Source organism: Lytechinus variegatus, chromosome 17 (assembly GCF_018143015.1).
Source record: "Lytechinus variegatus isolate NC3 chromosome 17, Lvar_3.0, whole genome shotgun sequence".
Taxonomy (NCBI): Eukaryota; Metazoa; Echinodermata; class Echinoidea; order Temnopleuroida; family Toxopneustidae; genus Lytechinus; species Lytechinus variegatus.
In genome coordinates, this window is record NC_054756.1 from 3,549,608 (window position 1) to 3,577,537 (window position 27,930).

Here is a 27,930-nt window from a genome sequence, read left to right on the forward strand (position 1 = left end):
GGAAAGTGAAATAGAACACCAGACTTTGTACTATTGCAATAACTTAGTCATCTTAAAAGAAAAAAAGAGTAGGGGCAATAAGCACCAGAAAAAGAGAAGAAGTTTAGAATGATTCAGAGTTCCCTCTCCACCCATAGAAAGCCTTCATAAATTTATAACTTAGAATTAAGAGGTCATTATCCACTTTGAGCTGTATTCTATTTATAGAAATGACATCACCACACCCCACTGGTCCCTCTGTCAAGGTGACTTCATCATTAATCATCAATATTTCCTTTTCAGACCCTTACACGATGAAGTAAAACTTACCCAACACTTTTTGAAATGGTAAATGGTCCCCTGACCCCTCGGCCTTGTTGCATATTAACTTACAAGTATCATTTACACTCTACATTCTGAGGATAAATATCAAATTTAGATTTGCTGTATAATAGTGGCGTTGATGAATATTAAGATTCAAATTATATGGATTTTATAGATATGAAGCTAAAATATGTATTGAGATTTTAATTCTAAGTTAATCTCCAAGATTAAAAATAAGTCCAATATTCGGTTGGTTACCAATTGCAGCTATTTGGATTTTTGTAAATCTTGAAATTCAGAGTGTACCATTCATGGTAACACTTCCACAGAAACTTCAAGTTTGACTAATTGATAGTGTAAGCAGTTTTAGAGTACCAATTTCATGCAAAGGGAATGCAATGCTCGATTCGTAAAACAGAGACTTATATTAGACTAGTAACATGAGTAAGGAGACGGAATAAACAATAACATTGGCATCTTAAAATTGTGTTTACCTGATAATACTTAAAGGACAATAAAATACAAAAGAAATAGTGAGTGAGTGATGTCATCAACTCTCCCATTTGGATGTAACTGGCTCGTTCATATAACTATTTTGTTGAAAATAATCGAAACTTTGAAATGTCATAACTTTCTTATTTTACATCCGATTTTGATAAAATTTCAGCATTGTGCTTGTGTGATTTTTCTCTATTGATTCAAATCAACATTTTTCTGAGGTGGACTTGACCTTTAAGGATACTAGTGACATCACAGAGGTACCATCCAGTCATGACATCACACCACCTTACCGTCTCACCAATCACAGCATGGAGAAACAGTTATTGGACGAGTGTTCAATCACTTTGTAGTACTTCTCATTTTCCGTTTTGATTTCTCCATCTTTAAATTAGTCACATAGAAGATTTCTTTTTTTTTGGGGGGGGGGGTGGTAGACGTTTTTGTTCTTATAATCTGAGTAATGATTAGTCACCATTTTCTTTACTTTTTCTTGTTCGAGAAGAATGTAAAGTAATGCTTTGAACTCATTAGCCCTACCTAATTTGGCTTTCCTTGTTAATGTTGAATGGATTTTAAAAAATCATAAAATATTCTTTTGAATGACATTAATTGAATAACTGTCTTTATTTTCAGTATAAATTAATCAAATTTTCAGAATTCTTAATATGTTATAGAAGAGAGAAAAAAGTTACTGATGACAAGTCTTGGGATGTGTCCATAAAATGATCTGTTGCAATAGTTAAAATGCAAATGACAGATATTATTTTCTATCATGATAAACAGTTTGTGAATATTAACAAGAACATATGAATTGATTGATCATTGTTCCTCATGGATAAAAATCAAGTTTTATTTTCATATCGGTATGTGATCACACACTTAGTGCATGTTCTATCTTTTTCTGTTCTTTTCCAGACTCTCTGATCATCAAAAATCTCCTCATTGACCTACTACAGCTAGGGTCCTGAGTTGTAAAGTGGACCTGGTAAACCATTTTGGTCCAAAGCGTTTCAGTTGAGGTAACTATCAAACCAGTATTCAACGATGTGACAACCAAGTTGCTATTATGTGAACATAAAACAAACAAAAATATATAAATTTATATGTGCCAAATGGTTCTGGAGATGCAGTTTATCTGGATTCTTTAATAAGATTTCCTCACAAATATGTTATACTTGCAGGAACTTCGGGAGTTAAATTTTTATAACTTTAGATCAAGTAAATTGTTATCCTAACAAAATTTATGGATAATAATTTAGATATTGTCCGGGGCTACTTGGGGGACCAATTAACTTGCCAAATACACCATTAAAATTTAAATTCTAATCTATGATAATTGTTGTTAAGTTTTTGTTTTATTTTCACTTCTATGATGAATTCACCCCCAAACCTTCTACCTGAGTACAAGTTCAGATCATACACCATTGTTACGATTCTTTGAAAATCTCTGTTTAAAATTTTTTCTTTTTTCTGAATAAAGACCTAAAGATTATCTTAATCTCAAAACCATCTATTTCTCCCAGCCAGGGATTAAATCTTGAACCTAAAACAGTCATGTTATCAAAAAAAAGATGACACCATTTATGACTCATGGAACATTTATTATGACAATAGATGGTCATATATCCCTATTAAACATCACCAGAGGCTTGTACCACATAGCAACGCTGACAAATCCTTCCTCATCGTTTCTAATTAATTCTTGCGGTCGTTGGGGGGTTCATCTTGAAGTATTCTCACAAGTTTCATCACCGATCAATTCCAATCAGACGATTATTCATCCGGGCTGTGGAGTACCCGTCTATTATAGCCCAGAAAACAGACACTTTATCATATCATCACCTTCAGTGATGTCATCATAAACTCCTGGTTAATACATGTAGTCTTTCTGTTCAGACCTTCACATTTATTTTCAAGTGAATTAGCACATCTTCAAAGCCAGACAGATATTAAGTCACATACTTCAGAAAGAGAGTTTTCCATAGAGACAATAAAATGTATAATATATTTTTTCTGTTCAGGGAAGACTGGTGTCAGATATTGTCAAAGTCTCATGTTTTATAGTTTGCAAAGTAATCATATTTTCAAAAAGATGCATAAAGTAGAAACATTAAAAATATAAATATGTAATTTACAAGGTATTGGTAAAATTACCAGCAATACTTAGGAAGAATATCAGCAAAGGTTGAAGATAAAATGACTCTCAAAATGATTTTGGTAGCACAAAGGTTTACAATTTCATTTATGGTACACGAAAAGAATAAGGTAGATTTGTATCGTATTTTGATACAAAGTTAACATTTTTATTAATTAGTCTTCTTCAATTCACAGAGGTTGTTGTTTATTTTGAACAAATCATCCCTGGAACATGTTTTGCCTGTAGCGAGGAACTTAAGATATCCTGTATCACAGCTTGTCTTACTCACCTTCATTACTCATCTGCTTTATAGTTAGCGCGCCATCTCTTCTGATTCACTCTGACATCATACAGGGGAGATCCCCTCACACACCATGTCCTATAAATAGACAATGATGTCACTGTGATGATGATGAGATGAGCAGAAAGGACAGTGACCATCCATGTAAATAACGCCTCCCAGGGCAGCCGGGATGATCCACTTGCGATGACAAATCGGTCAGATGTTATTAAACGGTGTGTCTGGTTCGTCTCTGTGCGGGACGTATGACATCATCCCGCTGCCCCGGCGATGACCGTCGTCGTCGAGTGGAGCGATGCGGGACCTGTGAAGGGAATACTTGTTACATCCTCATCCAATTGTTACATTAAAATGGAAGAAGAGGGGTAGAGATGAGTAATGAAATGATGAGGAATGCTTCATGAAGTGGCTTATCATCATCTCGAGAATCCTAGTGACAACTGATGAAGCCCTCTTTGAGAAACAAGCCATTGTGTTGGGGTGCATCTTTTAACATGATTGCGCAATCATAGGTATTTTTAGTCATATTTGTTTTTGGAAATAACATCACTTTTTTTTAGAAGAGTGATAGAGATAGAAGAATAGATGTCTTGCATATAAATTTGAAAAATGGCTATAAATATGAGGAAAGATAGTTAGATGGGTGAATGGAATAAGAATGATAGAAGGAATGAACATTGATAACTACTGATTGAAGAAGAGGAGTCATATTAATTTTATAGATAAAATGGAAGAAAAAATAACTATCAAGTGAAGAGAAAAAAGGGAAAGGTAAAGAGAAAGGGATGAGATGAGAAAAGCCAGAGAAGTAGAAGAATATAGGCAAAGAAAGGTGCAAAGTCTGAAAAAAATGCATTTAAAGGAAAGCAATGAAGAGGAATAATAGAAACTAGGGGAAAAGGAAGAGGCAAGTTTTAAAAGATAAAATGTTTGAAAAAGGAAATCAGCAAAGAGGAATTATTCAATCAAGGCAAAGAGAGAGAGTTTTAAAAGATGAAATGTATGAAAAAGAAATTAGGGGAACGAAAGAGGCAATGAGCATAGGAAAGTCAAGATCACAATACATTTCCTAGTAAATATACATCTAGTTTGGTAGAATTGCAGGGTTTGTATTACGGATGGGGAATTATTGTTCATCATTTGAGTATTAACCTGGTGGTTCCTAATCACTTTGACTCATGATGATTAATACTCGATCTGTGAATACGCTACCGTCTATTAAAAATGATGTAATGTTAATAAAGCTGACGTTATACAAACATTGCATTGACATCAGTTGGAAGAGAGACACAAACAGACAGAGAGGAGGGGGAGAAAGGGGAAGGGGAAGAGAGAAACAAACTGACAGAGAGAGAGAGAGAGAGCAAACATGTAAAGAGCTTGAACAATTATGATAATAATAATAACTCATGAAATACTGAGATAAACACAAGAAATTTGTTTCGAACACGATAACTTCTCCAGTAAAGAGAGAGAGGGGGGGGAGAGATTGATTTAGTAACACCACTTGCAGTCAAATCAATTCTGACATGAAATGAAAGATAAACAATTTTGAAAGTATATGAGGCGAGATTGAGGAAGAAAGAAATGAAGAGAGCAGAGGTGGTGGTAGAAAGACGGAGAAGAGAGAGGAAGAGCGCGGGAGAGAGAGGAAGAGAGCGATAGGTAATCCATGTTGCACATGCTCCGACATCTGCCGCACGGCGGGCGAGTTGATGGGTAGCATGATTCACCGAGACCTGACATCACCCGCAATCGATGACAAGTCGCTCGGAACACTGATGAGAAAACAGTTTGCCAACGATCGCATCCCCCATCAGGGCTTAATTGTCAAGAGTAAGCGGCTTGTCTTTGCCCCGATTATTGATTTGCTCAGGATTGAGTAGGGTAATCAGTGACTTCGTGTATACAGTCGCAGGAATAAGATCTTTTTTCGACTCTTCCATCGCTTTGAATCCTCACTATTTCTCTCCTTTTCACAATATCTGCAGATAATTTCCGTTCCAAATTCATATCCATGTCACGATTCTTGTGGTATTCTTTGAACGATTTTGTCCGTCTCCATTTTTTTCAAAATTAAATTCATCCACCAGTTTCAAGTTGAACTGCAAATAAAATCAATGACTGCTCACAGGTGAATGAGAAGATTTCTCAATCCTACTTTTCATATTTTTCAATATTTCATAATTACCAAATTGTAGTGGTTTTCTGACTAATATTTCCCATTTTTGTGTCGTCGCAAAAGTTTGTGTCTCGTTAGATTGGGATACTTATTCGAATGAATTGTATTCACATCATATTTTTGTATTTACCAAGTATGATCCAAGACCTCATACTAGTTAATGATTTTACTCTTCTATAATCAAAAATAAAAGTTTTAAATTAGCTCTAAAAAGTCTTGAATTTAAGAGGCAATAGTATGTTAATTTCATATTTCCATGGAAACATAGTTTGCATTTGGGCAATTTTATCAATGTGTTTTTTAAGCCCTCATATGGCTGATAATTATCTCTGAATGATAAGTTCTTGGTACTAATAGAATACATGAAGACCTGCATGATGAAAGTTTTAAATTTATTTAGTATTCTGTATAACTTTGCTTCATGTAATCATGGACAAGTTCTTACATTCCTTTATAAATGTCCAAGATTTTTCGGGGGGGGGGCATATTATCAGTTCTAATTCAGGCAACTTTAAAAGAAAAATCTTGCAACCACTGTGTATAAATGGTCAGTGATTTATTTTTAAAAATGTAGTATGAAGGAAATTATTATATGGAAAGTAATTTGAAAATGAAGCTCTTAAATCATTTGTCCATGGAAATAGGAATTTCAGTATCATACTAAAGCTTCTTAACTTTGTAGAACTTCTTAATTTCCCTTTCGAAAATAACTGGATTACACCAGGGATTAAGCACTTTACTGTTCCTGTATAAGGTTCCGGATTATATTTCTTTAAAGAGAAATTCCAGTAGTTGCAGTTAACACTGATTTCATGAGAAAGTCTGTAAAACAAGGCTCAATTGCCAGTATATCATCGATGATCTAGATCTGGTACAGTTACATTAACTGGACTTTGTGAAATCTTGAAATCTACGCTGAAAAATGTTCACACCGAAAATCTCCAACACAGATAAGCGCACGTGGGACAATGTATAATTATTGCTTAGGGCGTCGGGCCCAAACAGACACTTTAGTGGTCATTTCATTGGATTCTGTACGAACTCATTTTGACATCCATACCAATACTAGAATTTACCTTTAATGAGCAAATTTGAGAATTTTCACAAAATTGTGTGAACAAAGTCAAAATGGACATTATCAGACTTGTCCCCAAAGGTCTTATGAGAATTAAACATTACCCCACACAGCAAAAACTGTGGTGTTAACAGGTGTACATAGAGGACCACACCAGTTATTTTACACTGGTGTTGAATTAGTGGTGTTAGTTTTACACCTATGGTTGTTACATTTATACTATTTGGTGTTATGTTCAATCTCTAGGGTGTTATTTCAACACCTCAGGGTGTGGTCCTCTATCAACACCAGTTGGTGTCAGTTTTAACGCCACAGTTTTTACAGTGCAGTGACTACCAAAAAATAGGGGAATACAGTTAGAATTTGTCACTCATGTGACATTTTTTTCAGGCTTTACGTTTTCTCTGAAACCCACCACATGAACAATTTCTTTTCCAAATCGGTGGTTTTGTAAGTATACTTTAATCGGTAGAATTTGTTCACTGGGCATAAATGCGCGAGAAAATCAATTTAAATGAACAAGGTCGCCTGTCAATTCCTATTGACTGACTGCTCTGTACTTGAGGACACGGGAGAGTACGCACAACGCTGTAATTCAATCAATCACATGATGTATAGATCGTATTGATGTGGTAATTAATTAATAAAAATCATCAGGCACTGATAGTATAGCTACACTAATAGACTACCTTTTTATCAAGTAGTCGTTGAGAAACAGACCCAAATTGGATTTTTTATTCGATGACATAGACACCATTCTCACTACCATCCTAAATCTAGTTTAGTGGAAACTAGTTTAACGTGTAATGAGAATGGTCGAAGTGGTCTTGGAAGCGATCTTCCAAACCAGTTCAGAAAACCTCCGCGTGATGTAGTTTTGAAGATCGCTTTGCCTCATTAAACTGGTTTTAGTGTGAGGACACAACCGTTCTTCATGAAGCGATCTTCGCACATTTTGAGCATGCTACCCACTGTGTAGAATGCTTACGATGCAGTTTCGAATTTAGCACGAAACGTGTCACCCCACTGAGAGCGTTCCCATAGCAACAAGATCGCTGTACGGGAAGTGATTTTGAAAACCACTTTTGGGGTGATCAAATGGGAACGCTAGCAAATAGATCTCCCAAACTGGTTTCATGGGGCCATGGATGTTCCTCTTACGGATGTTATTTACGGATGCTAGCATTTATTTGTTCATATTTTTAAGCTAAAGCATCACTGGCATCAAGTACAAGTGGTGAAATAGCTACACACCCATGTTACTGCATGTTACAGGTTTGTGACGTTGTAGGCCAAAACATGGTTGGGACAATAAATTGTGATGTTTTCTGAAAGTGAACCTGATATAGAATGGACTGAGTATATATATGATCACCACCAACACCACGACAGAGATAGCTTTAATTAACACCACACTCTCCCGGTCTCTACCCCTCTCCTTAATACATAGTACTACCCAGGGGCAAACTATCGTCCAATTACATCTAATTAATCGAGGGAGTCAAATCCGCTACCCACACCTATTCGTCAACCTCGGCTCTCATTTGCACGCTGATAAATTGTTCCGCAACGTTGTGTCAAACACGCAATTATTGAGTTTACACTCCAGTGGACTAATGTACCACCATCTATCATATTGCACCTGTCTCTTCTCCAAGAGCTGAAAGTGAATATCATCTTTTTTAAATGTTTGCTTATTGGTATGCGAGCAGGATGCTGGTGCATCAGATTTTTTTGCAATCAGTATTTTTTCGTTATTGGAATTGCGATATTGTGCTGGAAAATCATTTTTGCGCATTGAGACGTGACTGATTGGGACCGGATTAATTGAAACCCTGCAAAGTAGATCCAGGAGCAGAGACCATAAATTAATTTGTACTGAAAGTTCACTGTTTATATCTATCTCGTGCTCATTAGGCAGTAAGATCTAATCAGGTTGGCCTCCCACTTCCCTGATTGTACAAAGAGTTACGATTGATCCAATCAATCGTAACTCTATGGAAATCCATTATAGTGTCATAAGTTTTTCTACGAAAAAATTTGCACAATGTCTTTTTTATGCAAAGAGATGCGCAGTGAATTTTCAAGAAAACAATGAATACATGAATATACATCACAGCTAGAAAATAGTTTGAACAAACATGCATAATAGATGTTGACGTTGCTGGCCGTCCATAGTTGCGATTGATCGGATCGATCGTAACTCTATTGTACAACAGGGCCCTGAACATGCGAAGGAAGGTTTTAAAATATTTTACTTGAAAAGGTTACCGACCTTATGATATATGATCTTCCTTTTTCATTGTATTGTATTCCACATACTAAGGATCTTTCGATAGGATTGGTCAAAAGTCAATCACAGGATAAAGGGTACATGTAGTTTCTCCTGTGATCATCAGTGATGGAAGTTCTGTGTTTCACTGATCACTTCAGCCCATGGGGTCATAAAGTGCATAGCCGTATGCAGAAATTTTTCGCTGGGGGGCAGCAGGCATAATCATTTTTTTTAATGAAAGCAAGGGAGTAAAGCAACCAAGCTTGTCATTGGGGCACTTTTGCCTTTTTTTAAATGGCATTGAAGGATTTCTTACATACTTTTAGTTAATTTTGTGAAAATTCTCAGTAAAAAGTGTTAAGTTTTTATGATTTCTGGGGGCAACGTAGCTCAAAATCATATGAAATTTAAGAATTGCAAAAGTATATTTGTAGATGCAAAGTAAAACAATAACTGGTACCCCATTTTCAGCTGCAACTGTAATTGTTGCTGCTGGCTGTCAATGGGGACAGTACATAATTATGATGTGCAAAAGAATTATTATAACACATGACTAAAAAACTGTAATGCATTACTAATTATCAATTCATACATGAAAAGAGGAAATAGATTTTGTACCTCCACTTTACAACATTATTCCTTTTTTATCTTGTTATCAGGAGTTAGTTTCTCATAAAGCTGTTGTTTTTTCACTTACAGATGTTTTAAGCTACTAAAATCCTTCATCTTAATTGGCTGATATTTTGTCAATGTATACTTTCAAGGCGTTAGCCAGGTCTGCATAGTTTTTATCCGTATATCAAGAAATCTGTTTTTCATACAGGAGAGGTTATGCTAAATGGACATTCATTATATTTGCACTATTCAAGAGAGGGGAAGAGAGAGAGAGAGAGAAGAAAAGAGTTCAAGAGAGACAGAAAGAAAGAGGGAGAGTGAGAAAGAAGGAAAGAGGGAGAGAATGGGGGAGGTTGGAGGCTTAGAGGTTTAAAGAGATGGAGGGAAGGAAATGATTTAAAGAGAGGATGAAGAAACAAGAGTGGGGGAGGGAAAGAGGAGAGAGACAGCAGAAGACAGAGATAGATATCGACAAGAGTAGGACCCTTTAACAAGAAGTACACTCATCCCACGTTTCATTCACTAATTGCCCGTTCTCCTTACTCATATCTCCGTATCCACGGCGATGAAACGCGATACTCCTCTCCGCGTCTTCTCAAAATATTTGCTCCATGCGTCACCGGGGCATCTTGGCTTGGGACATGACACATTTATCTTTCTTTTATCACACGTACATTGACTCAGAATCGCCTAAATACTGGATTCGCAGGGCAGGGTGTACAGTTTATTATTGGGAGAGAACAGAAACCTATAAATGTATTTACTCAGATTGCCTACTAAAATCACAGTCTGTAATAGGGGGTATAACTTTAAAGAGATGGATGCAGAAAGTCCAGCTTGATTACATGTATGGATTTAGCCTTAATTTGGGAGTAAAATTAGAACTTTAACTTGGGATGAGCTGACTTTGAATGAAATGTAATACGCATTGTGATAGCTTGATGACGTTCTATTGATTTTGAAAACATTGCCCCTCAGTCATGAACCTTTTCTTCTTTATCTCCCCTCCTTAAACCCATGCTCTGACCTCCTCTACCACACCTCCTTCTACCACATCCTCCTCCATTTCTTGTAGAGAGTACACAGCAAAAACTGTGGTGTTAACCGGTGTACATAGAGGACCACACCAGTTATTTTACACCGGTGTTTAATTGGTGGTGTTAGTTTTACACCTATAGGTGTTATTACAACACCTATGGTTTTTCACATTTACACTCTTTGGTGTTATGTTCAATCTCTAGGGTGTTATTTTAACACCTCGGGGTGTGATCCTCTATTAACACCAATTGGTGTCAGTTTTAACACCACAGTTTTTACAGTGTACGGGGGGGGGGACTAAGATTCGGTTGGGACGGTGTTTGCAGCTGAAGCCTTGAAACCCATAACTAATTTTAAGGTAATTTCAGCAGAAAGATTTTCTTCCAAAAAGATCCCTTATTTAAAACATTCCAGTCCTTTGTAAACTCATGTGTCTTTGACAAGCCCCCCCCCAAAAAAAAAAAAAAAATTTCTGAATACTCAACACTCCCTTACTTCTTATGTGACATAATCAATCCATTTTTGTTACAAGCACAGTTTATGTCGTAACATCATCATTGTTGCTTGAACTACATGCCTTCATAATGCCCACCTGTATGCTGTACTTTGACATCCGTTCGGTGAGAACATCAGAATTGCAAGATAAACAAAATCATTTTGCTAACATTTTAGCTGTAAAACTACCTTTTGCCTGAAACAGGAAAGTGTACTTCCCCAAGGTCAGATGCTTTTCTTCCTCTTAAACACGACCGACGATTAAATATGATATCATCACGGACCCAGACTTAATTAAGAAGCCGGCTGCCATTATCACCAATTCTGAAGACCATCATGTGGTAACGTGATACCACAAACCAGTATGAGTAATGTGTGTTTGTGAGATGATGACACAGACAAATTATTTTATATGTGGGACTGTGATCTCATTGCACATTAGCCACTGAATTATGGATGAGAAGATAGTAGGAAGGTTGACCTTAGATTCTTTGTGATTGGTTGTATTATTTTCTCTTTTCTTGGGGGGGGGCTTTAAGAATATTTTAAGGGATTTCATATCTACCTCTGATACCTTCTGTACAATAGGAATACTTTTGTCATCATATTTGAGTAATCAATATTCCTAATATTCCAGCAGCTAGAATGGGAAAAGGGGGCATCGGGGTATCCATACAATATGAAGATATATTTTTCATCATGTTTGAGTAATATCAGCATTACTAGGACTCCAGCAGCTACAAGGAGGTAGGGGAGGGGGAAAAGGGCAGCATCTTTGAAGGGGGAGGCAAAAGTGTAGATTGATTTAGTTTTTCAAATCCAAGGTATGACTAACATAGCTGAGCCATCATGTTTCATACATGTTCATCTTTATTTTTCTTCTTTCTTGACATCCCTTTTATTTTTCTCCTCATTTCATCACTTAAAAAACAGTAGGAGCATGACTGATATCCATATCCATGATAATTATGTACTTTAAGATTGCTTAACACATATCTGATATTTGGCTGCATTGTTGTTGCCATTGTGATTGGATTTGGTCATGCTGGTTTTGTTTGTACTAATAGAGCATGATAATTCTTAGTTTTTGTTCTTATCATCATTAATGCAGGTCTTACACAAGAGTCCAAAATAATGAATCATCTCTTAAAACATGGTATGATTTTGTAAATGGAGATTCAAACAACCCCACTGTCTCAAAATGATTGCTGACTTATTGGTAACATGACCCAATTTTTCCCAAAATGAATTTGACTCGACAATTTCACATATTCCATCTTTGCCTTGACACTGACCTTGCAATTTAAACCCCTCTTCAGATCCTCTCTTCCCATTTTCACCCCGGTTGCACCATTCTGATGGCGTCCCGCGATGGAGAGAGAAATTCAACCTCCGGAATGGACTGCAAGTGGGTCTAATTTCCTCCATCCTCTTCCCCTTACCCCCTATCAATAGGATGGTTAACATGCATCAATGCACCTCTGAGGGGATGAAGGGGGCATTCCCCAAGGACGGGGGCTATAGAGAGAGGGTTGGGGTAGAGGGGAGGGGGTTGTACTGATGATGAGTACCTCTCATCAATGATGCACTTCTTTAGCAGTCTGCTGGGCAAACCCTTCACTCTAGTTAAGGGTCTGAATGTGCAGCCTACCCATGCCTTGTAGCAGGTTTTGTATGTGCTAGTCTTTGCATGGAGGCACACTTGTTGATCAAAGTTCCAATCAGGGTCTGTGCCTGCAGAATGCAATCACAAGAATTTGAAATACGAGAGCGAAGTTGGCACAGTCGGTAAAGTGTCTGCCTGTTGATCCAAAGGTTGATTCGAGTCCACCCCGGGCGGATGTTCCATAGATGCAAGTTATGTTACATTAGAAAACACTCCATCCTTCAGATAGGATGTTAAATGGAGACCCCCTGTCGAGAGTTGCCACCTTTGTGTTTTAAGAACCCACTTCACTATTCGTATAGAGTAGGGGAAAACCCTGGTGTAGTGGTCCACCTGCACCCCCACATCACTTATATCGGAACTAGAGACCTACAGGTGATTCTTATGGTTATGGTTTCATTGTAATCCCACAGTGTTCAGCAGACATTACCATGATCCTTCTTGGCAGCTACTCGGGTTTGATACATTAAAATTACTAGACAACAGTTATTATTATTTATCCAGGATAGATGTAAATTATGATATTGCATTTATCCCATGCTAAATTTAAGTTACAATGTGACCCTTACTACCTTACTAATATTGGTGCTCACAACCTCACCATTACTGGTAGCTCAACACCTGGATCGAGAGTGGCTAATACATGTGGAAATCGATGCCAACACACAAATTTTACTGGAACTGCAACCCATGTTATGTTACTAATTTTATTTGACCAACTTGAGTGAATTCTTGAATTCTTTAAATGCACCAAGCACTGGAAACTGAAGCTCAAGCTGAAGCTGGGGTAATAATAGTAGTGCGCCGTAGTATAGAATACCTACACATCTAGATAGATGGCGCAATATAATTACATATTATGATTATAATGGAATGAGTGTAATGATAATTCCAGGAATTTAGAGGTATGTCAAATTTTCAGAAAATAGCCATTTGAATTCAGAACCCAACTCATTAGCGACTTTCAAATCCCAAGTGTGAACGCAACCCCTCCGACGATGACTTGAGTCATCCTTTGGTCGCTAGGGACACCATCTAAAAGAACGCATCTCACTTAGCAACCCCTCCAGGAGTGAAGCTTCCTCCCGTTTGAAATCCTCCTGGGGATTTGCGTTTTAAGTCACCCAGCAGAGAAGCTGAACAAGGTTTTTCTTGCTCTTTCTAGGGGCCAATTATTTCTCTCCCCTCGTCAGGTTTTTATTTCATTTCATTTGATTGTGAGGTGAGAAGGAGTAGGCGAGAGGGGACGGGCGGGGATGAATTTGCAGGCGCGACAAACGTAAACATGTGTTGCTAATGGATGGGTTTAAGGTGGAAGATGAAGCGCAATTGTCTTGTGGTAGGCCGGGCTTTATTTACAATCAAAACAATCGCAGAGTGTTTTCCCCCCGCAACGCTGCAATATTGCTCGTCCAGGTGTGGCGGGCTGTCCGGGGTGCTCCTACCGATTTAGCGGCAATTTCACGATCGCTGTTATTTTTCCAGCTCGCGCAAAAACATATTTAAGAATATCAGTGAGGGAGATCTCGGGCGTTTTGGCGCCCCCAAGGCAGTGTCTTTGATGTGTCTTATGCTTGTGTGATTACTGAATGGCATTAATGAGAGAAAGCACCATGATGAAACAGGGTTTATTGATTGAAGAGGAGATAGGCTCTCGGGCGGCCGAGGTATAATTATTAGATTAGATATATTACCATATTTACTTCTCTTAGGGGCTACTCCGTATAACTGATAGAGGAATCAGATTAACAATATATCCTTGAAGCCTGTACGGGTTAATTCAATCTATTTATAAATTTCTTTAATGGAGATATAAAGGGGCAGGAAAGGGTTGTTTCAGTGTAGAAAGAATTATAATATCGACATGATTGAAGAATAGAAAATTGAAATTGAGTCAAATCTGATTTGTGCATACAAGACCACATTTATAATATTTTGGATTCATATTGTTGTTTAGCATAATGAATAGGTCCTTCCATTTATAAAAAGAAAAAAATATAAAGGATTATATGTATGACTGAGAAAAGGTAATATTTGAGCAGTAAGAAAATGATGGGAGTTAATATTCAAGAGAGATGGAACAACAGCCAAAAAGAGTTTTTTAGGAGGTTAGAGCATGGACATGGTTAGAGAGGGAGAGAGAAAGAGAGAGGGAGAGAGAGCTGTGCACAGGGAGGGAGAAACAAGGTAAGAAAAAAAGGAAGAGGGGAAAAAGATAAAACTGAGAGGGACAGAAAAGGGCAGTCATGGCTAAATCTGTTTGATGAATGGATTAACAATTTCCTTATAAGTATCTTTATTATGGTACAGATACCTGTCTCTTTATTACGTTTAATATTGTATTACATGTTCTCCATGATTAAAAAGGAAACATTTGAATAATATTAGTAGGCCTATATGTATTTCTAAATTAAAGAATATTAATGTCAATCATAATGTCTTATATAAATCACTGCTTTCTTTACTTTTATATTGTCTTCACTAACCATTGATAGATACCAATATGAAATAAACATAAGTGTCATCTGAAATTATATATAACTCTAACTCTAAGATGCCAAGGGAGGGATGATGAATTTCTCTGGGAAAAAAATATATCACCTGATTTTGCAATCAAATTGACGCTGTTTTCCCAGAAGGTTGGGATTCATTCAACAGAGAGGTCTAAATTTGATTACCCAGAAACGACCCAGAAATTTAATATTTACTCTAAAATGCCCCCTTTTCTGTAACATCATTTACTGTAAAGTGAGATTGAGAGTTCATCCTCTTGTATTTTGTGCCTTGAAGATTGAATAAGGTGTCAGTGCCGTGAACAAGTTTATGGTTACAAATGTTAATTTCAGGGCCTACTTGTAGCGTATCCAAATTTGATATTTATTCAGTGGTGTACGTTCATACATAGCACTCATTTCCAAAAGGTGATTTTGAATTGTAGCTCTTTATTTTGCATGGTCGTAAACAGAGATTTATTCCGATAGGAGGGGAGCATTAAAATTTTGAAAGAAAGTTTACAGTTGCTTTTAAGTTACAAATGTTAATTTCAGGGCCTAGCTCATCAAAAATTGATATTTATTGAATGGTGTACTTTCATAAATAGCGCCCATTTCCAAAAGGTGATTTTGAATTGAAACTCTTTATTTATAGTGAACATGGCCGTACAGAGATTTATTCGGTGGAGGGGGCGTGAAATTTTTCTAAGAAACTTGAAATGGAGGGAGCAAACCAACTGAGCAGTTTTTGCACACTTTTGATGATTTCATATGAAAGTTTTCAGTAATTCTTTTTCAGAATTTCTTGGGGACAACTGCCCTCCCACTGCTATATGTTGCACTTGGCCATGATAAGAAAATCATTCAGATTACCCCCACCCCTCCCCTCAAAAAAACACAGAAAATACAGAATATAATTTGAACAAGTTAGTTAAAAATTAGGAAGATGAAGGAATTGAACTTAAATCATATTTGACACATATAATCAAAATTAATGTTTATTGTTATCCTAGGTTGTTGTTTTGTATGGTACTTGGAATTAAGTTAAGGGATATGAGGATTGTATGTGATTTAACAAAATACAGCAATTTACCTTATCACACTCTAAAAACACAATTTCCAAGGCAAAAAGGGTGGAAATGGGCGTTTTGAGTTCCACGCTTATTAAAGACACTATACTCCTTGCCATTTTGAAAGGATGATTTACCACTCGCCACCTTTTCACTTTTTAAGTGCAGGTTTCATAAACGAGTTCTCTACTCTGTTATTTGTTGAAATGTTGCTTTAAATAAGCTTTTAAATTTACAGTAATATACATGTAAATGTTTGCATGCCACTACAGAACAGAATATTGTAATTATAGGTAGCAGGAAACCAAAGGACAATATAGAATGGCCTCGAAGTGTTGGGTTACTCCTTCGTGATTGGTTGAACAAGACTGTGATATTCTGTAAATCGTTGATCAAATATGCACTGATTACTACTTCCAAAAATCAAATAAGACTGGCGATATAATTCATTCCTGAGGACAACGCTCGAACTCAACGATGCTGTCGCAAAGAAAGAAAAGCTGGAAAAAATCAATATCAGATAACGGCCCATTCATATTATATCTGGCGGAAATTTAGGGAAAGAAAAATGCAGAGGAAATTATTTTGGGGAATCCAGCCGTGCTTGTCAGGTAAATTGAGTAATAGTGAAAGCAAGCCATGCGAATGAATCAAAAGGCTACCCATTTGTAATAATAACCTTCAATGTCTATTTGTGCATTGCTATAGTGCAGGAAGCAACAAAATTTCTTTAGATTATTTCTTTTACTTTTTGAATTATGAGGAGGGGGAAAGATCTGCTGATGGAGAAGTGATTGAGTTATCCCTTATTATTGTCCCACTTTATCTTTAGAATAGAAAGAAATAATGCTTCCCTCAGTATTCATTATTGTGTAGTCTTATATTAAATTCCCATGGAGATTGAAATTGTGTATGTAATAATACTTTTATAACCATCTCATGTACATTTCATCAGCTTTCATTATGTATTATTCCTCTCCTTAATGCACAATATTCTTTAAGATACTAATTTCTTATTTTTTCTGTATTATGCTATATTAGCATGTTCTTTGTCTGTACATCTTAGCATCATTTACTTATAATTTTGCCATATTCTTTTCTTATTATTATATTTGTTTGATTTTCTTTTTGTTCTTCCTTTCCTTCACTTTCTTCTATTTCTTTCTTGTTTTTTAATGCTGCTTTTCTTACTATTTTCCTCTTTTTTCTTCTCCCATAATTCTTGCCTTTGCTTCTTTTTTTTCTTGTTTTTGCCCCTCACCTCCTCCCCATGTTTCTTCTTCTCTTTCTCCTCTCTCTCTCCTCCCTCCTTTTCCTTCTCCCTATCCTTGTCCTTTCCTGCTCCCCCTCCCCTCTTCTTCTCCTCCATCTCCTTCTCTCTCCCCCTCCTTTTCCTTCTTCCTCTCCCCTCCTCATTTCTTTTCCTATTAATTTTCCATCTCTTTCTCCTCATTTTTCTCTTCCACTCCCCCTAATCATTTTTGTTCAATAAATCCAAATTTCATTTTTCTTCTTTGGATAAAGAATATTTTTTTTTTCATTTTCATTGATTGATGTTGTATTCATCTAACCATTCTTTTTATATCATCATGCAGAAGAAACCTCCATCATAATGCTCACTGCTTGACCAGGAGTAACCCGTCTCTCCATCCCGTCCCATCAGCATCAAGAGTGCAACCGAAACATCAATGAGCAATGATGTTATCCCCTTGGCAACGAGATGCTATCCCTGCATCCTGAGTGGTATGAGGAGAGCAGCCGGATGGCTACGGGGAAGATGATGAGGAGGTAAGGAATGATCTTCCCACGAATGATCAGCCTCTTGTTGTCAAAACATGTTTGTGTGCTTGTAAATCCAGACAATTGGCTTCATTTCATTCACCTGGAGATTGTTGTTTACCATTGTTATATTGAGATCTATGTTACTGAGGTCTTGCTTAAATAATCCCAAACATAGATGTGTATTGTATTTAGTTTTTGTTCATGGGAAAAACACCCAGGGAGAAAATTAATCAAATTTGTGCAAAAACTTTCAAATTCATGTGTAAAATAAGAATATCATTCAATTACTAAAGTCAAACCAATGATATTCAATGCCTTTAAAATAAAGATTTTTTTTCAAATTTACTATATTTTCACATTAATCATCATGATTACCGGTCAGAGTCCCCTTTAACTGTTGATATAATAACGAAATCACTATACTAGCATCAACCGATATCATTACTTTTTGTGCATATCTTGTTACAGCTGCTTGACCATGAGTTGACCATCTGAACATCTTATTTGATGGATCGCATCAACTGAGTGCACCTGAGCTCATCATTGTTTGGTGTGATGTTATCACCATAGCAACGAGATGCTGTCTGTACATTCAGCAGGACAAGAGGATGGCTTAAGGAGGAGGGATAGGATTAAGAGGTCAGTTTGGATCTAGCTTGTATTATTCATTATTTGGATTGTTCCTTTCCTGATCGTTATACTAATTGCACAAAGGAAACCGACTTCAAACCGATAGATGGTAGGCCATTTGAAACAACATAATAACGTATTGTCACTCAGGTGGCCAGTGCAGGCCGGCAAAGCTGACTGGCTGGAACAGCCCCCCCCCCCCCCCCAATTTTATTAACAGTCACAAAGAAGGCTTTACAACTAATGTTATAATTTGAAATCTTTGTGGCCATTAGAATAAAATTGATTTTATGTGAAGAAAATCAGGCTTGATTCAGAGGTAGATCCAAAGAGCAATGCCATACTGGGGTGATCATGTGACTTGATCACACGCCCCCCCCCCCAAAAAAAAAAAATAGAAAAAAAAATTACCTAGTCATTGTCATGTTTGGTAGTGCGATATCTATATATCAAGGCCAGATTTACCAGAGTTACATGCTGTAAAAAATAATGATACCTTTAATGAGGAGATTAGCATCCCCATGAGGGGGAGTAGGACATCCTACAAGTCGCTATAATCACAAGAATATGTCTTGGGAGCATATCATGAAAAGATTTGTCATTCATTTTCACTGGCAGATGTGAAAGCTACTGAAATCCTTGCATCTGATTGGCTGAGAGCAAATTAGTCAGTAAAAATCACTGACAAGATGCTCCATGGAACAGTCCCCTGGTGATGATGATGAATCTTTGTTGTGAGATTGGTCCAAACTCATAAGATTTGCCAGCAGTTCAGTGATATTCTAACATCTGGTTCCAATCGGCATTGCCTGGATGAGACAATGTTTCCTCAAATTTCACTTTTATTTTATGATCAATCTCTCACAGAGTGACAAAAAGGACTGCACTTTCTTCATCCCACGCAGTACATTGGTCAATTCATAAGGAAGAAAACAAAGATGACAGGGGAAAGGATGGGGAGGGGTAAGAGGAGGTAGGGGAGGGGCAGGAGAAGGGTGAGGGGGGGGCTGGAGGAGGAGGTGGCAGCTCTGTAGATTGTGGAGTCATTATCATAGTTGCAAAGTTGAATGAATTAATCCCTACATATTATTGGATTGATTGTCATCATTTTCAATTCAATTTGCGTCTTCGAAATCCAAAACACTCCGATTCCAAGTGGTATTGAATGGAGCAAGCAGGACTTCTTCTTGTGTAACTATATGATTTGGAGCTGAATAGGCCTATATGATGAAGATGATAATGAATATACTGCTAACCTTGTCACGGGGATATCCCTTGCACATGTATTCATTTTCTCCACCCCTGGGGAAGCATTGATAGCTGACAAGATCAAATGCTACATTTGCATTCACATCCTACCAGGCACCCATTCTACACCTGGGTGGAGACCAGCCAAATTGAGATGTTGCCTGTTGACCTTACAGTCATTCACAATATCCTATCCATTTACTGTCTTACAACACTGTATTTTTAACAAAGTTATGAACTTTTTTCTCTCTTTCTTTGAGGTAAAAGCTGATAAATCACCTTGGTTTTTATAATGAAATATACTTGTGTTGAGAGCGTCTATTTAACCTGAAGTGACCTGTCGTTCTCCATTGCAATCAATCAGCTTACTTTAATTAGCAGACGATGGTTTAATCCACCATTGGATAGTGAGCTGGAATACGATTGAATGATAATAGTATATAGTCATACTCCATCTCTCGTCATTTGATATCTGATTCATTCTCCTGTTCGGAAACCACCAAAAATGACAACAAATAATGGATCCCCCAAAGTGCTCAACAAAATAGGCATCTTTAATCATACCTAACAAGATTCAGCCCCTCTTTTTTTCCTTGTTTTGAGTATTTTTGTCATTGAAGAAAAAAGAGAGAAATGGCCCAAAATGAAATATGCATGTAATTTGTCATGCGATATTGTTGGTTGGGAGAGTACATGCATCAAGTCAACTCCATTTATGAGATTTAGTCCGGGATTGGATTACAGAGTTGAGAGTGGCGTTTGGCGTGGGTGCTTTGCCCGGATGCCACACCACTTTCTCTATTCCTCCACCGGAGTTGCAGGCCCCCAGGGGAACCTGACATCCCCCTTCTACATGCTCTTAATCTAGCGATGGTGATGGTGGTTGCGGGGTGGAGACGGGGAGAGGAATCAAGGAGAGGGACACGAGAAGGTGTTCACACTTTAGACACGATTGTTCCGATAGTTGTGGTTTTAGTGATACCTTCTGAACCTTCTGAAGTTTGCACCAGCAGGGCAGTAGACTGGAAATCGCCAGCATTAGAGTGTTGCTCTAAAACTTTCTACTGATGTTTTGTTTTTTTATATGAGGATTCAAGTCATTCCAAGCTCTGATTGGTCTTGGAAAGAATTAGTTTTTTGTGTTAAGTTTCTGTCCAGGCAAATGGCACTTCTATGCGAGTACCACTATTCTTCCTCGTCTCCCTTGTCGAAATCAAATTAATGTATTCCTCTTTGTTTATATCAACATTATCATTCTGGATAGTTATTCTATCCTAATGCTCAGAAAGCTACATGCATATAAGTAAGGAACCATTATGCTGGTGGCTTTGAGTCCTTTCCACGGGACTTATTAATGAGGATTTATGCCTTACAAAATGTCTAGTTACAGACAGGGGGCTACAGATGACACGGCTACTTTACCGACTGAGCTATTTTGTCCCCTCCTGGTATAGCATTCCTCTGAAAGATAAGTTTTGAATAGGACTCAAAGCTATAGGTGCTCTAGGTCCCTTGCCAACTTACTAACTTACAAGCGAATGTGTTCTGTCTTGGCAATTGAAAACTTAAAGGCCATGTTCACCTCAGAAAAATGTTGATTTGAATCAATAGAGAAAAATCAGACAAGCACAATGCTGAAAATTTCATCAAAATCGGATGTAAAATAAGAAAGTTATGACATTTCAAAGTTTCGCTTATTTTTAACAAAATAGTTATATGAACGAGCCAGTTACATCCAAATGAGAGAGTCGATGATGTCACTCACTCACTATTTCTTTTGTTTTTTATTGTTTGAATTATACAATATTTCAATTTTTACGAATTTGATGATTAGGACCTCCTTGCCTGAAGCACAAAATGTTAAAATAATGGAATTCCATGTGTTCAGGGAGGAATGAAACTTCATTTCACATGACAATGACGAGTAAATGAAAATATTTCATACGTCATATAATAAAATACAAAAGAAATAGTGAGTGAGTGATGTCATCAGTTCCTCATTTGCATACCGACCGAGATGTGCATATAACTGTTTTGTGAAATGAAGCGAAACTTTAAAATGTCATAACTTTCTTATTTTACAGTCGATTTTGATGAAATTTTCAGTGTTATGCTTGTTGAATTTTTCTCTTTTTATTCAAATCAAGTTTTTGGTGGGGTGGACTTGTCCTTTAACAGTCATTACTCACTACAAATCAAATGATCTACCATCCATGTTCCAATTGCATATATGTAGGTAGAAGGAAGCAACGTTTGGTAGTGGCAAAGTCAAGATTGCATACGACGATCAGTGTGAGAATGTTGATCACGTCTGAACTCATCTTTTAAGGTGGCCCTTAGAACCGTAAAGATAGGTCAGCAATTTAGGTGGGAAGGAGAGAGGAAGGTGTCAAAAATAAGATATAGTTTCCTGGAAATTTGAGCTCTTCACGCATTTGTGGACGCTCGCACAAAAAATCAATATCATACCTGGGGGCCATTTTGTGGAGATATTTAGGATTTGTAAGTAAAGATGGAGCGGAAATTGATGAATCTTTTAAACTTCTGCCATCTCAAGATACGGGCACCTAGAGGTGTTTTAAGCATGAATGGCTTTGATGTGAAATAATGCCTATTCTATATTCTTAGAGATCGAGAGATATTGTCTTCTAGAACCGATGACCCAGAAGGGTGTTTGGTTGATTATAAACTCCTTCTGGCGCTGAAACATATTTGTCTCCCGTTAAACCATGGACCTGCTACCATGGTTACACCCATTGGCCTGTATTCTGAACTCGGGTTTAAATTATACCCTGGTTCAAAGCTGTGGTTTAACTATGGAGAGCCAATTGGGGCACAGATCCCTAACAGTACATAGCCAGTTTATTAACTCATATGACACCCAAGTTGTTCATAATTGTGTGGGAATGATAACTGAAGTATTTTGAAGCATTTTTTCCTTATTATGAAAGCAAAAGCAAGCAATAGTTCAAGAAGGAATATTTTTTAGACTGCTAACAAGTCACCCATACTGAAGAAAGTTTATCATTTTGCTCATGTCTGTACATGTGTCAGACCATTTCTAACCCAAACCTATCGTTTCAATTCTATAATTGAAAATGTAAGTATGTCTATGAAAAAAAACAAAAAAAACAATAGTTCATCTGTGTTGGTAAAAGATAACGATTTTGTTGAACTTTGGTTCACAACACAAAAAACAGAAAATAACGAAGAGCCAATTTATTAACTCATACAACATGTACAATATATGACACCCAAGTTGTTCATAATTGTGTGGGAACGATAACTGAAGTATTTGGAGGTGTTTTTCATTATCATGAAAGCAAAAGAAGACAAAATAGTAAACATGAGAAATGTACAATATAAACAGAATGTTGGAAGTTTTGGCTCCCCATAATTTTAGCACAGAATAGACCGTGGTCTGAAGAAGCTGACATCAGAATACGGGCCATTGGCTTACAAAACCATCCATTCAAAACCAGTTGGACTTTGAGAATTCAGTTGTTGACCAGTTTACTGATTTTTCGAATTCGCAATGTCTTATGGTTTCCCTTTAAAAAGTTTTAGAGTCAAAAGGATGTTGAGGTCTTGTTTCCTGAAAGCTTGTTATCAAGAACTATTTTTAGAAATCTATGAAATATTTTGTTCTCAGCCAATCACAAGGCATTGTTTCTATAGCTTATAAAAGTAGCTTGTATCTTGTCATTTATGATATGTAGTGAAATAGGGACTGAATGTCAAGAGAACAGAGAACAATCATTTCTTTTCACATATTTATCTGGCAAGACTGTGCTGCAAATAGTGCTGAAAGTTTTATTGAGAAAAATCTACTTCTACAAGTCTACAAATTGTTAAAACTGTCAAATCTATAACTCAAAGACTTAAAATACACTCATTTTTCTTTTCAGTAAAAATTTGTAAAAATTTGTTTTGATTGGTATACATATTTACATATAAAATTGCTATTGTTTTCAGAGGAGTTAAGATGTGTTTGACAATGTTGCAATATGCATGACTTGTTTAAAATCATGCAAATATTTTTCTCTTATTTTTTCTTTAACTTTATGAACTATTAAAAGAATATGTTGCCAAATTTAAGAACATAAATGATTAAATTTACTATCATAAATCCATCCTTAATCAGTTTAACAAAGTCATTTTTTCCAGGGTTATTCTAACTATGGAAATCTTATCCCATGTTTGAAGGGGTTCACTATCTCTTCATCTATCATTTCCAGTTATCGCCAACATCTTGCATTTATTATCCACCTCTTGTCAACAAATTAAACATACGCCTGAGTTCTTGAGCCATTGCCTGTTTTACTTCAATTTGTAGAATTGCCTCTCTCTGTCAGGTGAAATTCAAGTTGTCTTGTTTTATCAAACCAATCTCCCTCTCTGTTTCCACTTCATCGGCCCATCTAATCAACGTTTGATCATCTTCGTCATCTGGGTGATGCCATCCCTTTACACTTCTACCTGTCACCGTTCTCTCCTCCTCTTCAACCCTTGCTCTCTATCAAAAAGCTCTGTTCATATTTGTATTTAATGCAGCGTTCTCGGTATTTAAAGGACAAGTACACCCCAACAAAAAGTTAATTTTAATTAAAAGAGAAAAATCCAACAAGAATAACACTGAAAATTTCATCAAAATTGGATGTAAAATAAGAAAGTTCTGACATTTTAAAGTTTTTCTCAATTTCACAAAACAGTTATATGCACATCCTGTTGGGTATGCAAATGAGGAGACTGATGACGTCATCCACTCACTATTTCTTTTTTGTATTTTATTATATCTCCTCATTGTCAAGTGAAACAACGATTAATTCCTCCCTGAACATGTGGAATGAGCATTGTTTAATAATATATGGTTCAGTCAAGTTGGTCCTTATTGTCAAATCTATAAGAAATGAAATATTGTATAATTCAAACAATAAAAAACAAAAGAAATAGTGAGTGAGGGACACCATCGACTGACTCACCTAGTTGTGCATATCACTGTTATATGAAAAATAAGCAAGACTTTAAAATGTCATAACTTTCTTATTTTACATCCGATTTTGATGAAATTTTCAGTATTTCGCTAGTTTGATTTTTCTCTTTTTATTCAAATCAACCTTTTTGTGGGGTGGACTTGACCTTTATTTGAGGATATTATCAGTAAGGATGCAAGTTCATGTTTGTAAATAATGCAGTATTACCGGTACTTGATTAATAACATGAATAATGTTTTCAGTGAAAGTGCGCAAGCTCTGTTCATATCTGTAAATAATGCAATATTACTGGTACTTGATTAATTTTGTTATCACTAAGAGTGTTTGCTGTTTGTAAATAATGCAGCCATACATGATTAATGATGTTGTCCCTAAGAATATTTATTAAGAATATTCAGATTATTATTAAGAATATTTATTACCATTTAGGACCATGATATCATTGATATTAATTATAATAATAGTTTATATAAATGAAGCACCTCTTGCCAATGACAAAATCACAACTATTATTACCTTGCTACTACTTCCATCAAAGCTTAGTGAATTTAAGTAATGAATCCTTCTAGGTCGAGAGCTGCACAACATGGTTAAAGTAATTGCTGAAGATATCACACCTTGGTTGGAATTTGAACCCACGTCCCTCAATAATGAGATTTACATGTAGAACCAGCAGACCATGATGCACCCTCATTAGTCATTATAGTAGCATAGGGTAAATAAAGTAGTAGAAGGGAAAGGGCATTGTACAGGACCAACCACCAACGACTCAGAAGATTACTTTTTTAAATTTCTATTATACTTATTTGTGATAAATAAGCATACAAACTCTTGTAAAAACTGCAGTGTTAAAACTGACAACAGTTGGTATTAATAGAGGACCACACCCTGAGGTGTTAAAATTACACCCTAGAGATTAAACATAACACCAAAGAGTGTAAATGTAACGACAGAAGGTGTTGTAATAACACCTATAGGTGTAAAACTAACACCACCAATTTAACACCGGTGTAAAATAAATGGTGGGGTCCTCTATGTACACCGGTTAACACCACAGTTTTTGCTGTGTACAAAAAGAGGTCCCAGGATTGTTTAATGTTACATATTTGTACAATATTTAGACATAAAATGAAAGACATCTTTTATAGTAATTTCTTTAAGAAAAATGTATACCTTTGATAGTTGGTCACCCTCGTCTCTCTCTCTCTCTCTGTCTCTCGCTTTCTCTCTCTCTGTTTTTCCATCTCACTCTCTTATCAAACCCATCTTGCAAATCACTTTTCCATCACCCACTAACCATCTTCACTCCTCATCCATCAAATAATCCCACCACCACCATTCCTGGTTTTCATCATCTTTATCACCAAACATCATCATCCAATTGCCATGACAACCAATTAAGCCAGGCTTGCCGAATCATACCCTCCCTCTCACCATCTCTTTATTTTCGCAGATCTCGCCGCTGCCGCCACCGCCGAGATGCGTGAAATCCTAGAAAGATGAAACTTGGGGCAGATGCTTCTACTTGTCACATCATCACGCACCATACCAAGCTGGAGGGGAAACTTCTCGCCTCTCTCGCTCTCCTTGGGATCTCTGCCTTTACCCCCTCCTCCCCGTTCCCCATCTTCAAGATTCCCCAAGAGGACTGGTGGAGATGAGGGATGCGGTGTTACGATGATGGAGTTACAGCATCCGGTAAACTCCTTCTGATTAGTCACCCAACGGTAGGCGGCCTCCCGAGATAGTTAAAGATTAATTCCCAAGCGATGGACTTTGATTGTTTTCTTTAATCTTTGGGATAGTTTAGCAGCATTATTGGATTTCTGGGTCAACTCCGTAGGTATCTGTTATATTCCATTACCATAATGTGTTCTTTTTTCTGTTTGTTAGAGCAGTGTATTCATTAAGAAGATTTATTCATTCTTGGGGAAAAATGTGATTGTGTGGGTATAATCCTTGTAAAAAAATTGTCTGGATTATACATTTTGAGAAATGAAGATATAATTGGATAATCCATCTCACCAAACTAAAAGGGATGATATTCAATGACATTATGGTACAATAATACAATGTTTTCTTAAAATTATGTTGGCTTGACTTATTTACATGTGGATAGAAGGTTGCATGTACTTTGGAATAGTAGTTTAGTGAGCCCAAAATTTTTAGGGGGCCAGACAAGTTGTATGGGGCAAAATTTTGCACAAACTACAAGTGAGTGAAAGGAGTTAGAAAATTTTCAAATTTCAAATCTTTTTGATACAAAAATTACACTCTAAAAAAGGTTGAGTGAAAAATTGTCCAATATTGGGTAGAAAGGGACCAAGCATGTTTGCTGTATAATTTTTCCTTCATATTGGGCAAAATACAAGTTTAAAGGGTAAATTTCAACACAACATTGCGTAAAATTTATAAAGTATTTGGTATCCTTTTACCCAGCAAACATACAAGTTCCCATTTTACCCAATATTGGGTAAACATTTTTAGAGTGCAGCATGATTTTGACATAATATCTAGAAAAATTGATTTCCTTTTCTTTATTTTTTCTCACTTTTTCCTTGGTTGTGACTCCCTCCCCCTCCCACCGATGCTATGAAAAAAAAACTACAAGTAACAGTGTTGCTAACAATTATATTCCTCATCATAGATAACTATTCACATTCGTTTCCCATTGCATCAAAAATGTTAAAAAGGTAATTTTGCCAGCCAAAACCTCTTGATGGAGTAGAGATGACCAAAGCATTCTGAATTATGATCAAAATATGATTTCTTGAACTCCGTTCTCAATCATCTTAAATCAACTCCCACTTGAAATGTCAAATGAAGACCAGTAACCATTTGTTGTATAATTTTCTGAATTAATACATTGTCATTGTGATCAAGATATTCTTGATGTCTGTGAATTAGGGGGTTACATTCGTGATGTTGATGAATTATCAGCAGTATTTTCTAAAATAAGTATCTGAAATTGAAACTCTCATTAATGATATTTTGTTATTGTTACTATTTCTTGTGCAATTTGTACCTCCAGAATTAAAATCCAGACGTACAATAACCAAGCTTCAAATTATCAGACTAATATGTTTTTATTTTCCTTTGAGCATATGTAATCATGGTAATATAAGT

At 36.6% G+C, this 27,930-nt stretch overlaps 1 long non-coding RNA gene across 1 annotated transcript; it reads left to right on the top strand.

The window, feature by feature from the left end:
- Nucleotides 1-1,722: 1,722 nt before the first annotated feature.
- On the top strand, nt 1,723-27,322 carry LOC121431398. The gene is made up of 4 exons (XR_005972119.1): nt 1,723-1,823; nt 17,746-17,938; nt 18,401-18,571; nt 26,258-27,322. It is a non-coding gene; the product is annotated as an uncharacterized LOC121431398 (long non-coding RNA).
- Nucleotides 27,323-27,930: the final 608 nt, after the last annotated feature.